Genomic DNA, 15,424 nt, shown 5'->3' with positions numbered 1-15,424 from the left:
TGCAACGACCGCAGGGCAAATGCACCGCATGGTCATACCCTGAGGTGATTTAAACCAGCAAACCGCCCACCAGAGTGCTGTTTCACCATGTATCAGCATTATGCTTAATTTATCAGCATGAGCGTAGAAACGGTAGTTGGGAAACCTTATTTAGATTACTGCACCAATATCAAATTAGCAATCTGATTCACACATTAGGAAAAAATTACCATTTCATTTAAGAAAAGCGCACAGGTACGGTTGACAGAATAGTTTAAGACGACGCAGAGAGATAGCCAAACAACTTTTATTTCAAATTATTTAACTGTACAAGTCGCAACATTTCTTCTGCTTACGCTTTCAGACTTCTTTCAACTGTTTTTCGATTCTATACTCAGAAGGCGGTCTCTGACCCCCAAATTAATCATGTGACTCCTAGGCTACTGGAACTATGACAATTCTTCCAATGTTATACTTCTCATGGCAATCTTCGATCTATTCCCAAGGACGACATTACTTTAGTTACAGAAACTGAAACTCTTCAGTTTTAACAGGCGCTCAGGTGATACATCTTTTGTGTCGTCGTTTGCCATGGTTCCCTTCTTTCTTGGTTTTAGCTTTGTCATATGCGTGGAGTAGTGTGTTCAATAATCTCTGGCTTCTAATTTTCATACGCTGAGGTGCATTATCTTGTTACCAGGTTGTCACTAAATTGTTGGCATAGATGTTTAATAGCACTGAGGATATGATGTTATTTTAAAAAAGATAAAAATGGTAATGATATGTGCACATCAGAGGTCAATTTCGACCAGTCAGTGATCATGACAACTTATCTGAAGAAACAAATTAAGTTCATAGGCAGTCTGAATGAACTGAAAATTCCAAATTACATCATACAGGTTAAGGCATAGACTTCAGCTAGTAAGGCACTAGATGATGGACGAATGTTCGCAAGGGTTATATTATGCCCTTGAAAGTAATGAAAACATTACTTATTTATTGTGTTACGTGACTCTTTTTCGCCACAGTCACGGATAAGCGAGAGTCAATATGGCTTACAGTGTGTCTGAGAGAACAGAAGATTTTGAAGTATGGTACTGCAGGAGAATGCTGAAGATGAGATTCGAAGATCAGTAAGGAGTGAAAAGGTATTGAATCGAATCTGTAAGAATAGATATTTATGGCACAGCTTGTCTAAAAGAAGGAACCTATTATTGAGACCCATAGGCAACAAGATGTAGTTAATTTCGTAATGGAGAGAATGGAGGGAACTCGAAGAGGAAGATCAAAGCTTGACTACAGCAAGTAGGTTCACGTGGATGTAGGTAGCAATAGTTATGCAGATATGAGACTACAGTGGAGAGTTACATCAAATCAGTCTACAAAATGAAGACCATGACAACAAAGCACAATAACAGAGCAGCCGTTCACAATGTGGAAAGGTGAGCGCCCCGTCCTTGTTATAGAGGGTTAATACGTGTGGCGACATTTTGTTTGGTTCTTGTTTGTTTCTTGTTTGTTCTGGAATATGATTTGCAAGATAGCGTTCTGTTGAGAGTAAGTCGCAGAGAGGAATTTTTCGAGGCTCCTCGTCTATTCCATACAAGTTGACTCTCAGATTTTGGTTTGAAATACGTATTCAAATTGTTGATCAAGAAGTATGATAATCGACGGGAAAAGTTTTGTTTGACTGAGAAAGTGAAAAGAAAAATAGTCTGGACACAGGAATCAGTAACACGACTGATGGCGATTAAGCATACTAATACCAATCAAGGGGTATCACACATATTGTCGAAATTTTCACCCTTAATGCACGGGTCAGAGGTAGTATGCTTCCTGTAACAAGTTACGGTAACATTTGGTGAATTCAAATAGTTAACTGCCGCGTCAGGTAATTATGCGTTTTCTGCGGGGGCAGAGATAGGGAGTCTTGCCAAATCATCTTAAGTGTGTTAATCTGAAAATTATCTTAAGTACCTAGTTGAACAACCCACTCGAGAAGGAAGCATTATAAATTTTCTGGAAACAAATAGGTTCAATCTTCCTACTGTACCTAGCTTAAAGAGCAGAGATCAGCGATTGGTCAGACGCAGCATCAGCGATGTTAACAATGATTGTAAAAATGATAAAGAAGGTAGACAAAGGTGCATTTCTGTGAAATCTGAGAAGACAGTGATTGCGTACTTTCTGTGCAGCTAGCTACAATTAAGTCAAGACTGTAAGAGTTAAATTCAATATACACTATCACAGAATATGGGCTGGATTCGCGCAATACGCAATAGTTGGAGGATCAGTAAAGATAACACTTAGGATTATATCGATACCCCAAAGATTTAAAACCTTTACATCGTCATGTTGTAGTTCTGCAACATACATTTCAAATCTCCTAAAGAGCCAAAGAAATTACAGACATTGGCTGCGAGCGGACATTGATTGAAATCAATGTCGAAAGCTGAAAATTTGATGCCGAACTGGGATTCGAAACTGTGTTCGAACTCGGGTCTCGTGATTACCAGGCAGATTCGCTGGCCACTGCGCCATCCTGACACAGTGGTCATTGCAGCTGCAAAGACTACCGTAACAAGCCTCCCGTCAGATCCAAATTCTCAACTTACCCACAGGCTACGAATGTAGTGCCCTGTGACCATTATCTTTATTACTCGCGGCGTTTCGCCGATAACCGTGAGCTCGAGCCTAGTGTGCCTCTGCCCTGAAGAGACCATTGGCCATCCTCACCTTAATTATATATTTGTGGAGTCTGTTCTTTTGGACATGAAGTGGCTGCCCTGACTGCTTCGCCCATCCAGGCACGGTCCCTGACCGGCTCAAATTTTTCAACTTATCGCACATTGTAATGCAACCTCCCTCGTCTATTTATCTCTCTACTAGCAAAATCCTGATACCTGTAGGAGTTCGGAGGAAATTTGAGCATTGGCACTGATACAAACGTCAAGGAGCTGTCGCCCTATCTATTTTTTTAGAACTGTGTGTGTGTGTGTGTGTGTGTGTGTGTGTGTGTGTGTGTGTGTGTCATGTCGGACATCTCTGAGAGAACAGACACCACTCAGATACTTATTTCTATCTCCTTACTTCATGTGAGTGCAGTACACAATACACTGCGGTAATTACAGGTCTAATTAAAGTCCTCTGTTTATTTCTGAATGTAACGTACCTTACTCCTATTGTACCCTACTAACTTGACAGCATACCACTGTGAGGATTGTCACTTCTAATAACACATGATTCAGACGTTTCTATTTTTTTTTTTATAACGAATAAGCAGATCGAATTGCGTACTTGTTGTGATATGTCGTTTCAATTTTTGGAATTTTACCTACCTAAGTTTAGGATTTACTAGCAGTGAGCCTAGTCTTCCATCTTTTAGTTTACTCATTTTATTGTTGTTTTAATCTTTTGGTGGCATAATTAGAACATAAACTTTATTAACAACGTAACAACTTTTGGAGGCTTCTCATTTTTTATATCTACATAACAAACATAGCTTGTGACTTCATATTCCAGACCTACCCATATCTTATTATTGACAAATACGATTTCATGTATCTGCTGATAGTATCCTCATTATATGTAATTCTTGTTGTTAATATTGCTGTAAATAGTAAATTGTTTAGTAACTGATGATGGCGTATTATATCGCCAAACCTGGTAGCCTATAAAAAAAACTGGAGATGAACTTGCAGCTGCCGGCGTTTTTGATATTTATTAGCGAGTGCTATATTTAAAATCACGATACGCACACTCGTTCTATGGTAAGAAATTGCGCAAGTGTCTCAAGAGGAAAAAACAAAGAAGGAAAGGTTCAGATTTAACATTTGTAAAATTCACCGCAAAAAGTGTGGGACGGATGGCACCTGTAAGCCTTGGTTATAACCCTCTGCTGCAGAGTCATCACCACTCACTGTCTGTATACAGGGTGTTTCCGAAGAGCGTGCAAAAATTTAAGAGGATATAGAGGATGCTCCAGTAAATAATTTGTGGTAGGGAACCTGGCTACGGAGAAAGTCAGCTTAAGGAGATAATAGGAATAAAACCACATTACTGTATACTTTTTTATTTACATTAGTTACAGTTAACTATAAATACCGTCATTGACACAATGAACCTACCATTTGTACTGTATCTTACAAAATGTGCCGAAAGTGACGGCCATCAACCTCAATGCAAGCATGATATCGGCTAACAACATTCTGACGCACCCTGACAAATAACCCTGGTGCGATTCGAATCACATTACAGGACGCTAGAAGTGTGGAAACTAATTCCATCTCCATACCCACGGGGTCTCCTACACAACTGACTTTATGTATCCCCATATGAAATAATCAAGGGGATTCAGATCAGGTAACCTCGCAGTCCACGGAATAGGACTTTCCCTTCCAATCTAACGACCAGGAAATACAGCATTGAGATGGCTACGGACATCCACACTGAAGTGAGGCGGTGCACCGTCATGTTGTAGCCACATCCTCTCACAAACAGCTAAGGGTACGTTCGGCATGAACTCCGTTTACAACTCTCTGCACGAACCTTAAGTACAGGTGGCCATTCAGACGGCCAGGTAGAAGATATAGCCCAATGAGATTGTCACCTACAACACCGGCCCAGATACTCACAGCAAAACGTACTTGATGGTGTGACTCTACTACGCCGTGAGGATTTTCTTCATCCCACACATGGCTATTCCCGCTGTTCGTAATACTATCACGATCAAATGAGGTGTCGTCAGTAAACAGCACGATTTGGAGAAAATCTGGTCGATCAATCCATTGGTGGAGCAACCATGCGACCCTTGGTGCAAAGTCAGTCACAAGCACAGAACGGACTCGTTGTGTACGATATTGGTGTAATTGTTGTTCATGGAGTATTCGCCACACGCTAGTACGTGCAGCGCCCGTTTCACGTGCAACACGACGAGTACTTGTAGTGGGGTTCGCCGCAACACGTTCCAGAACCTCCTCTTCAAAATCGGGTGCGCGAATGGTCCTCGTGTTGCCAGGTCCCTCTTTGCAATGAACCAGTCTCCCGCATTCGTCGATCGAGAGAAATAAACACTCGTCTTGACGGATAATATCTGTTATGAAATCGTTGCCTGTACAGCCTTCCAGCAGCGAGAGTATTGCAAAGTACTTCCCCATATACGAGGTCCATGTCAGTGAGTTCTGCAAAACTGTACCGGTACTGCTTCATCGTATTGTATTTTACGTCTCTGAACAGCTCTCAGTAATGAATTGGCCTGTCGTTGAGTCATAGCACGTTCTGTCATGAGACAATGTAAATACGATACAACAGAGCCACCTTATGGACAACTAAAGCAAAACAAAAAAATCTGCATCATGACTTCCTGGTAATCCGGCTCATCCTCCTTGTTTCCTTGCAGGAAATAAAGAATGTACATGTAAATAAACAGCACAGTACCTGTAAACGCATGTTAGTTGTAAATAAGCTGGAAAACAGTAATGCTAGACAAAGCGGTAGAAGATTTTACTTCCATATCTCCTTAAGCTGTCTTCTCCGACCCCAGGTTCCCTGCCTCAAATTGTTCAGTGGAGCGTTCTCTATGTTCTGTTACATTTTTTGCACCCTCTAAAACAAACACCCTGTGTATGCACCATGCATACATCGAAAGCATTTGAGAATGAAACATATTACACTGATTTAGTCGAATACTAACTCTCAGAAACATCACAAATACTAGGTTCTACCCAAAGGATTCGAGAATTTCATTGCGAGAATCAGAAAACTATAACTACGTCCCAGTGTCCTCGTCACCATCAAAGTAGTCACTTCGTGCATGTATGCAAAGATCCCAGCGTTGTTCTCAGTTTTGGAAGCGCTCCTGGAAGTCCGCAGGGTGAAGGGTGTTCAGGATCTGTTGTGAATCCACTTGGGTGTCTTCAGTCGAATCAAAACGTTGCCGTTTGAACGCGATTTCCCTCTTCTGGAACGGGGCGAAGTTGCATGGGACTAGATCTGACGATTATGGAGGGTGGGGAACCGTTGCCATGTTGGTTATGGCGAAGGAATTCCTTCATAATGAGCGAGCTGTGCTCGGGTGCGTTGTCATGATGGACCAACCGGTCTTTCTTTTTCCACAACTCTGGCCATTTGCGCCGAACATTTTCCACTCAGTCTGCTCAAAACCTCGCTGTAAAACTGCCCGATAACAGTCAGACCAGGTGGATCAACTCCTTATGCACTATTCCCCGTATGTCGAAGAAAATGATCAGCAATGGCTTCAGGTTGCTGGCAACTTGTCGTGCTTTTTTCGGCCTTGGTACAGACGGCGTTTCCATTTGATGATTGCTGCTTCGTTCCAGGGCCATAACCATAGATCCAGGATTCATTACCGTTATGACGCTGGATAGTAATTTTTTACATTCTCGAACTCTTTTTTGTAGCTCAGTGCACGTTTAAATCCTGAGGTTGAATCCGTTGACATGTACTGTACGACAGCCCTAGTCTGTTACAGACATCATGAATTGTCTGCCTTAGGTCGTTGTGAATCACGTCACGCACTTTCACGATAATTTCCGGTGTTGCACATGTTGACAATCGACCATAATGTATATCATCTCCCATACATTCTTGGCCTTCCTTGAAGCGCGCCAACCACTCAAATGTTTTTGTTTGCCTCAGTGCACTCCCACTAATCGCCTCTGTCAGCATTCTGTGGGTTTCGGCTGCAGTTTTCTTCGACATGAAACAGAATTTGATGCAAATCTGTTGCTGCTTCACGTTATCCATTTCACAATTCGCAGAAGCACTAAAACACGCCCTGACACGCACCACAACAACTAACAACTGCAAGCGCCAAAGATGAATCAGCTTTGTATCGCAGTAGCTAAGATGTGTACCTTGAGACGTTTAGCAGCGGAATGTCATACTGCTACCGGTTTGACCGGTTACAATGAACTTCTCAGATATTTTGCTTAGCATCTCACATATATGATGAAAAAAGGGATGTCATTTTACGACAGTAATGGCCGAAAACTTTTATGTGGATAACGTTTCCACATGGCAACTATCACTAATGCTGTGGACAAACTCCAGCACCAATTGATGGGAGATGAATGTAACTATCACCAGCGACAGTGTGAAGCCCCATCCGCTGACTGGATGATGAACAAAGTGATCCAGAACCTACCCACGGTCCGCAATAGCGCCTGCACATAAACAGATGCTGAAGACAGCAGGGCAACTCAGCCAACCGCACGCTCACTGTCGACCACAAATCTCCCGGGTGTTACGCACGTAGTGAAGCCCTACAGTAGACCGAACCACGTGAATGTACAGGGTGTAATAATTAAGCTCTCACTTCTCGATAGTGCCACCATGAAAAGCGAGTGATCGTAGGAAAATGAAACTTCGTGTAAACATCTGTAAGGGCACCCGTAAGAGGAATACGAATAAACCTTTGAAAGAAAGACATTTTAATTTCCACATGAGAGGATAACATTTATTAATTACGTAACATTTTTACATTCAAAGTTACAAACGTTGCTCAGTGTGATGACCATTCGCATCCACGACAGTCTGGAACCGAGCTAGAAATACCGTTTCACAATTGTTCGCAGAACTTTTCGAAAGATGGACCATGGAATTTTCAGCTGTCTCGACACAGCACGTGTTCTGCTTGAAGACTGAACATTGCATCCGGCATTCTCAGCCATGACAACAGTAACCTCTTCAACTACTTGTGGCACAATTGGCCGTCGACCACTCCCAGGAGCAATTCCCAAATCGCCAGTTGATTTGAATATTCGAAACATGTTCTTCAACCCTGGTGCAGAAAGAGGATCTCTCGATGTTCGTTTAATGTGTCGACACTCGGGAAGAGCAGCAGCACTAGTGTTGGTGTTTTGATAAAACAACTTTAAGAGTAAAGCTCTGCTCATATTGTGCAGCATATTGACTGTTTGCAACTGTAATGCACACTAATGCTTCTGTCTGAACCCTACAACGCCGCACAAACACCAGTGCCTAAGAGCAACTCAATGACAGTACTACCGACTCAAGACCTGCAGCGTACAGTTTGAACATAGTTACCTCGACGCTGGCTGAAGCAGCGAAGAGTTTATAACCAAAAACCTTATGACCACCTGCTTAATAGCATGTTTGTCCGTCTTTGGAACGAAATACATCGCTGATTCTGCGTAACATGGATCCGACAGTTTGTTGGTAGGTTTGTGGAGGTATGTGGCGTTAGATGTCTACGTACAGGTCACGTAATTCGTGTAAATAACTGGCCGCCGATTTGCGTACTCGGTGATGGCACCCGATAGTTCCAAAGGATTTACATCAGGCGAAATTGGTCGCAGACACATTGACGTGAGTTCACTATACTGCTCCTCAAACCACTGTAGCACGAGAGACACACAGTCGTACTGCTGAAAGACGACATCGCCGTCGGGGAAAAAATGGTTCAAACGGCTCTGAGCACTATGGGACTTAATATCTGAGGTCATCAATCCCCTAGAGCTTAGAACTACTTAAACCTACCTAACCTAAGGACATCACACACCCACGCCCGAGGCAGAATTCGAACCTGCGATCGTAGCGGTCGCGCGGTTGCAGTCTGAAGCGCCTAGAACCGTCGGGGAAGACATCAAGTATGAAGGATGCAGGAGATTCACCGCTGTCAGCGTGTCTTCGACTATTACCACAGGTCCCATGCAAGCATAGGAGAATGTCTCCCATAACATAACAGTGCTACCACCAGTCTGTGTCCGTGGCGCGCTGTACATTTCGAGTCTCCGTTCACCTCGATGGAGGCGTTTGTAGGAACGACCATCGACCTACTGTACCAAAAATGTGATTCATCCAAAGAGCCGACACGTTTCCATTGGTCGACAATCGAATCCCGATGGTCCCGTTCCTACAGAAATCATAATTGACGATGTCGTTGCGCCATCATGTGAACATGTGGGGGTGGTCTGCTCCGGAGCTTCGCGTTCTATGATGAACGATGTACACCGAAACACTTGTGCGTGCACCAGAACTGTGTTCATTCGGCAGAGATGCGACAGATGACCATATATCCTGCTTTACAGAGCAGATTAGCAACGGAACCCCACATTCTGTGAATAGTCGTGGACGTCCAACCATTCATCGTCTAGTGGTAACTTCACTGTTCGTCTACTCCTTTCCATAGATGCTCACGACGGTAGTGCGTGAACATTCAACCAGCTTCGCCGTTTTCGAAGCTCTGCGTAATAATAATCTGCACTTTGTCAAAGTCACTTATCTTAAATGGATTTCCACGTTTGAAGCCCATATCTCTGCTAGGGTAATAAACAGTCTGAAAATCTTATAAGTGTGTTGCAGGGTAGGCTGCGTTGCGAAACAATTTTTAAGAAAGAAATTCGATACATTGCGCCGTTTCCGAGCTAATTAGTAAAGAATTTAGCCAGTCAGGCCCTTGCGCGCGCAAATTCAAACAGCCTGTCAGACACGGTGTGTGTCAGTTTTTCTCTCAGCATAAATGATACTGCACGAGACTGCTCAGTGTTTGGCTCTGGTTCGATCCTTACTACCCTTCCATGTCCAGTATTTGCGTTGCTCTCTCTTACAGTTTAGGAACCAAACGAAGATTACGTTTGAAGTCACAGTCAATTATTTGACTGTCCGAAAGAACAGATACCGTTGGTGATCTTGCAGCTCTCGAAGAATTAAATTAGAATGAAATCCAGACCATTAGCTGCTTACAGGCGTTGATAAACATCAACGGTGACAGTTAAAAATGTGTGCCCCGACCGAGACTCGAACCCGGGATCTCTTGCTTACATGGCAGACGCTCTATTCGACTGAGTCATCGAGGACAAAGAGGATAGTGCGACTGCAGGGACTTATCTCTGGCACGCTCCCCGTGAGACCCACATTTCTAACTTACTGTCCACACACTACATTTGTAGTGCCCCTGCCCACTATTCTCATCACTCGCGGCAGTCAGTCTACTGATTCCCGTAAGAGTTTGAGCAATGTGAGTGCATCCGCACTGAAGATCATTGGCCGGTAAGCCTTATCTATATGGGTATGGTATCTGTTCTTTCGGACATGTCCGAGTAATGAGTATAGTGGGCAGGGGCACTACAAATGTAGTGTGTTGGCAGTAAGTTCGAAATGTGGATCTCACGAGCGTGTCAGATATAAGTCCCTGCAGTCGCACTATCCTCTGTGTCCTCGATGGCTCAGTCGGATAGAGCGTCTGCCATGTAAGCAGGAGATCCCGGGTTCGAGTCCCGATCGGGGCACCCATGTTCAGTTGTCACCGTTCATATTTATCAACGCCTGTAAGCAGATAATGGTCAGGATTTCATTTATCGAATTTTCTTCTGCACATTTATTTCTCAGCACAACCTATCCTGTAGCACACAAGTTTTCCAGACTGTTTCCGACTACTCTATATAGTAGCTATAAGCCTGGAAAAATCTGAACGGAGTGCAGTAATACAATGGCTACTTGTGTCTTGCAATAAACCCTCTCGGAAAATGACAAAAAGATGATGATCCAGTTAACAGTTTCTTTATATACTACCATGTAAATAGAGCACGATGGACTTTCTAACGATACAACCGGACAAATGAAAGGCATCCGAGCAATTGAGAGATGTGAGGGCGTTCCTTTCGGGAAATATCAGTGCAAAAGTTTACAGAACGTACAGTTGCAACAGGTAACAGAACGAATCACAACTCATGTTAGGACCCCGAAGACATGAGAAATGAGGACTTGTACGCAAGCATAGACTTGTTTTCACCTTGGTAAAGTATAGGTACTTGATGATTTGAAGTGTTTTATGCAATATCTAATGCCAAAATACCTCAGTCGGTCGACGTTAGCGATGTAGACCTATAATTACGTGCTTCAACTCAATGACAGTTCTTGGAATTGAGAATACGTACTTGACAGCATGTTACTCAACCTTATTTCGCTTGCAATACAGTATCGAAATTCTTTGTTACATGGGTTGCACAAGCCCTTGATAGGCTGAAAGGGACTGAAACGTGTAAATTTTTAACCGTTAAACCATTCTTCGTCTTTGATAAGTGAAATATGTTCAGATGGAAACGTTTCCTGCTGAATCCGACGTATGTACACAAAGTGAGAGTGCAGAATACACAAAGCGAGCGTGTTGAAGATGAGTTGACGACACGAATCGTGTATTATAACCCTGCTCTGTACGACGTAAGTAGCTATAACTCTCCCTCCGTAATGTAACAGCGGAAAAATGCTGCTGTCGGAGTGCAAAAAAGGCGAATATGCTCCTGTTTAAAAGACTCTGACTGAAAAGTCGGATATCAGTTACCACGGTCTACCTTCCCGAGCACCTTTAAAAATTTTCCCAAACATTTTGGCATGGGAATATATTCGTGTTCTTTTTAACATGCAACTCACCTCTGACTCCCACAAGCTCCTGTAACTTCTAACTGTATCTCGCTCACACCCATTCGCTGTAAAGTCGCTCATACTAGTACACTCCCGCTTGCCCATTTCTCATTCACTCATTCAGCTCAACTCATTGTCATTATCTCTTTGTGTGTCTCTGTCTCCTATCTCACAGCCATAGCCACCTTCGTTCTGCCAACTACTACTACTACTACTGACTGCTTTCACTGTCACAGTCAGTCTCTTGCTCTCTCTTGCTGCTGATAACTGAACTGACTCCACGCCAAGTTAACAAACACAGTATGCTCCTTGATGACAACTGTTGCTGCAGCTTCATCAGGAGTACTGTATGAAAAACATCAAAGATGTCTTTATAGTTTGTTACCAAAGCGTTTAAATCGTGAGTAGGCTTCCGATATCACTTTTATTTTGGAGAAAACTTCTCAAACCATTTCGCAAGAAATTATCTCGCAGCTGCTAGCTTCTCTATCATGTTCTCAAGTCTGTTACTGGATACTTGGCACCTACAGAAGAACTGGGAAACATACTCACTTGGGAAGCTCCTTGTATCTCCGTGTTACTTCTGTGGTGGACTGCGCTTGACGGTTACCACTCTCCCTAAGAAATTCACACGCAGATTCACTTTGCCCTCGGTGAACATAGGCCCAAGCACTCATATTAAATGGACCTATATGCTTCCGTGGCTGCAGGGTTAATTTTACTCTGGATCTCGCTATTGGAAATTGTGGTAGTGGGTGGTTTACCTTAGCCATCGTTCGTTGTGAAAACGCCTCCCTTCCTGGACTTGAATATTTCGCCGACCGAGATGTCATCACTTACAAGACCTGGCGTTGTGGAATAGATCCGAAGACCCGAACTGGCCCTAGTTATGTTTATAGTAATATGCCATTTACACTGTATACACGTTCTTGTAGAAAAGTTAGTAATGATGAAAAAATACATGTATGGATGAAAGGACTTGGTGTACTTGCTGAGAATGTAACTGTAGCTGGAGATATTACTTTGTACTATAATTATTACAAAGAGTCGACCAGCTGTAGGAAACGCAAATTGAGTGAGCACTAAGCATTCGTAAGTACGTTAGTAGCGAAAAAAATAAACAAAAAGTACCTGCTATTAACGTAAATGTGCCGAAGTTAATTTAAAGGTCGTATGTCAGTGAACAACATGTAGCGCAGTAGTGCCCGCTTGACGGTCGCAGTAAGCAACAAGAACTACGTACGGAAGGAGAACTGGGAGACGCGCACTTTGTTTACGGTGCAGAACGTACACAAATCACTGCACACTCACTGCGATCCACGTTCAGCTGGCCAATACCGACTGACCAATAGCATGTGTATGTAGGCCTAATACAGGCAGACCATGGACGATGCATACGACTACGACTGCCTCTGGTGAAAACGTGCTGTTATGCTTTGAGAAAACAAACACACACACACACACACACACACACACACACACACACACACACACACACACACACACACACACAGAGAGAGAGAGAGAGAGAGAGAGAGAGAGAGAGAGAGGATATTATAGGCGCTCAACGGCGAGGTTATTAGCTCACTTTCACTGATTAAAACAAACGATGTGGGGATAATCATCTCTAAAATTGTTGCACACTCATACAATCGAAATGACCACACACTCACTCTGTCTCACATGCATTAAAACAACTTAGAAAGAGGGAAAGTAGCTATACATTAAATTAAAACAAAGAAAAAACGAACCACAGGAGGGCTAAAAGAAAAGCAAAGGGAAATGTGACTGACTGACCACTTACAAAAACAACTTGAGTGAGACAATCACCATGTTCACAGATTAAAACCGTCTCCCTAAAATCTTGAGAAAAATGTTGGACAGTTCACAAAACTTTAAAACTTGAATCACATTCGTTTGAACGTTACTTAAAATAGGGGGCAGATCCGGAGGCAAATCCGCCGCGGCCTGATGGTCGAAAAATAAAAGACAGTCCAATAAAATGTGGTGCTCAGTGATGTGCACGCAATAAACACCACACATTGATGGATCCCCTCGCCGTAGCCTACGCGAAGACGGGTAAGGAGGACCTCGTCTCGTCGACGTGGCTGAGAGGTAGCACTCGACGGCCGCATTGTGGGGTTTACTAGAGGGATCTCATTGTCTATCGCTTCCAGCCACTCATCCTACCACCGACGTGAGACTCTGTAGCTCAACAGCGAGGTTATAGCATGCAGGGGGATGTCACACAGACACCTGAGCATCACGACATGCCTCCTTGACTGCTAGATCCGCTCTTTCGCTCCCCCCACTCCACCCCCCCCCCCTCCCCACCCCAGTACTCAGTCTAGCTCTGAACATACGAAAGCCCTATAAAACTGCAACAGACGCGCCCTGTCTGCTCCCCAACACTCGTCGCTAAGGCAGTTTATGGTATTCGATGCCTTCTGGATTTCAGATCTCTCTGGTATGGTAACCACGAGAGTTTGGATTAAAAAATGAGGCCCAGAAACCTCACTGGGTCTTGAAAATGTAGAATGGTGTCCCTCATATGCACATAGGTAAATTAAAAATACAACGACAAAGATTAAAATGAAGACACACTTATCTGCAGAAAACTAAAACGCCGTCTGTGCGGACGACTCCTCTAACCGCCGCACTGTAAGTTGCAACTGACGGCTCACTGTTGCAACACGGCAGAAGGAACAGAAAACAGCAAAATAGTGCACAAATAAGGAGCACTGTACGGGATTCCTTACTGTAGACGTGATACTGTTGATGGCTATGGCAAAGCGAGTAACACTTAAAACACTGCCCTGAGGGACACCATTCTCCCGCTCAAAACGATCAGACAGTGTGTCACCAACTCGGGTCCTAAAAAACCTCTGAGACAGGAAAGACTATAGGAAGATGGGGGGGTCTGAGAATAGATCTGAGGCAAGTGCACGAGTAATTTCCACAGATTTTGATGTTTACCATAGTCTAGTACGGCACTGGTGGATTACACAGCAGTACCCAAGAATTTATTTATCCCAGTCTTCCATTAGTCCACCTCATCCTTCACCCCCTCACTGTCTATCTTCTCCTCCCCCTGTCCCTGTTCCTGTCCATCTCCATCTCTTCCTCTTCCTCTTTCCTTTCTCTGTCGATCTCCTCCTCTGTCCATGTCGCCCTCCCCCTCTCTCGTCCATCTTCTCCCCCCATATCTGTGTCCATCGCCTCCTTGCCCCTCGTTGTGTGTCCAGTTCCTCCTCCCCCTTCTTCTTACGCCTTGTCATGCTCCCTGTAATAGACTGCTGATAATTCTTACTCCCGCAGCATTTCTTTTCAGATCGTAACTAATATGTACACCTAATTTGGTTGAAATCGTTTCTGGTGTTTAGGATAAGCTTTTCACCCATTGCTTTGCCCACGTACACTTGAAAGGTCTCTGTTGGATTCCTTTCATGTTTAATTTCTTAAATCTGTTGTCATTTACGGCATAAATTCCTCTTCTAAATTTACTGTGGCGTTTCTGACTATCTGGGAGGAGACTGAGTAGTGGAACGTGTTACTTTTACACATAAACAAGAACGATCTGTCACACTACTACACTTTAAAACACAGTTTATATGTAATTCATGTCACACAGTCTGATACGGAACCTACATCAGCTTTCTTTTATATACTGTATATGATAAGATACTGTCATCCCCCTTCCCTTCTGTGTGAGAGGATGAATGAGCAAATGTATTTATAGTTGCATGCTTGAGGGTAGCAGACAAGCCTGTCTGCTAGAGAACAGTAGGACCAACGTCGGAACAGGTAGCTACGCTTTCTAAAAGCAAAGAGGTTTCTATCCTTAGTATGGTCCTGCCCGTCCTTTGTCATGTTGGTATAGGAAGCTGCCTCTCTGGTCACTTCCGTTTGTATTTGTGAGGCACCCCTCAGGTAGGAACCACGGCAGTCTGTCCGTGGCGAGCGTCAGAAGTGGTAAGATCTCCGGCTAAGCGCGTGTCTGCTAAGTCCGTAGGACAATGGATTTCTTAAGTTCAGCCTAACT

General features: G+C 43.6%; 1 protein-coding gene and 1 non-coding gene across 2 annotated transcripts in view; one reads left to right on the top strand and one right to left on the bottom strand.

Moving 5' to 3' along the window:
* LOC124555277 (solute carrier family 41 member 2-like) overlaps positions 1–15,424 on the bottom strand; it is a 507,467-nt gene that overhangs the window by 199,589 nt on the left and 292,454 nt on the right. The window lies entirely within an intron of this gene.
* On the top strand, positions 10,177–10,250 carry Trnat-ugu. The gene has a single exon. It is a non-coding gene; the product is annotated as a tRNA-Thr (tRNA).

The sequence above is a fragment of the Schistocerca americana genome, chromosome X, assembly GCF_021461395.2.
Source record: "Schistocerca americana isolate TAMUIC-IGC-003095 chromosome X, iqSchAmer2.1, whole genome shotgun sequence".
Classification (NCBI taxonomy): domain Eukaryota; kingdom Metazoa; phylum Arthropoda; class Insecta; order Orthoptera; family Acrididae; genus Schistocerca; species Schistocerca americana.
Note: the sequence above shows the minus strand (reverse complement) of the source record. Positions and strands in the feature narration are given on the sequence as shown.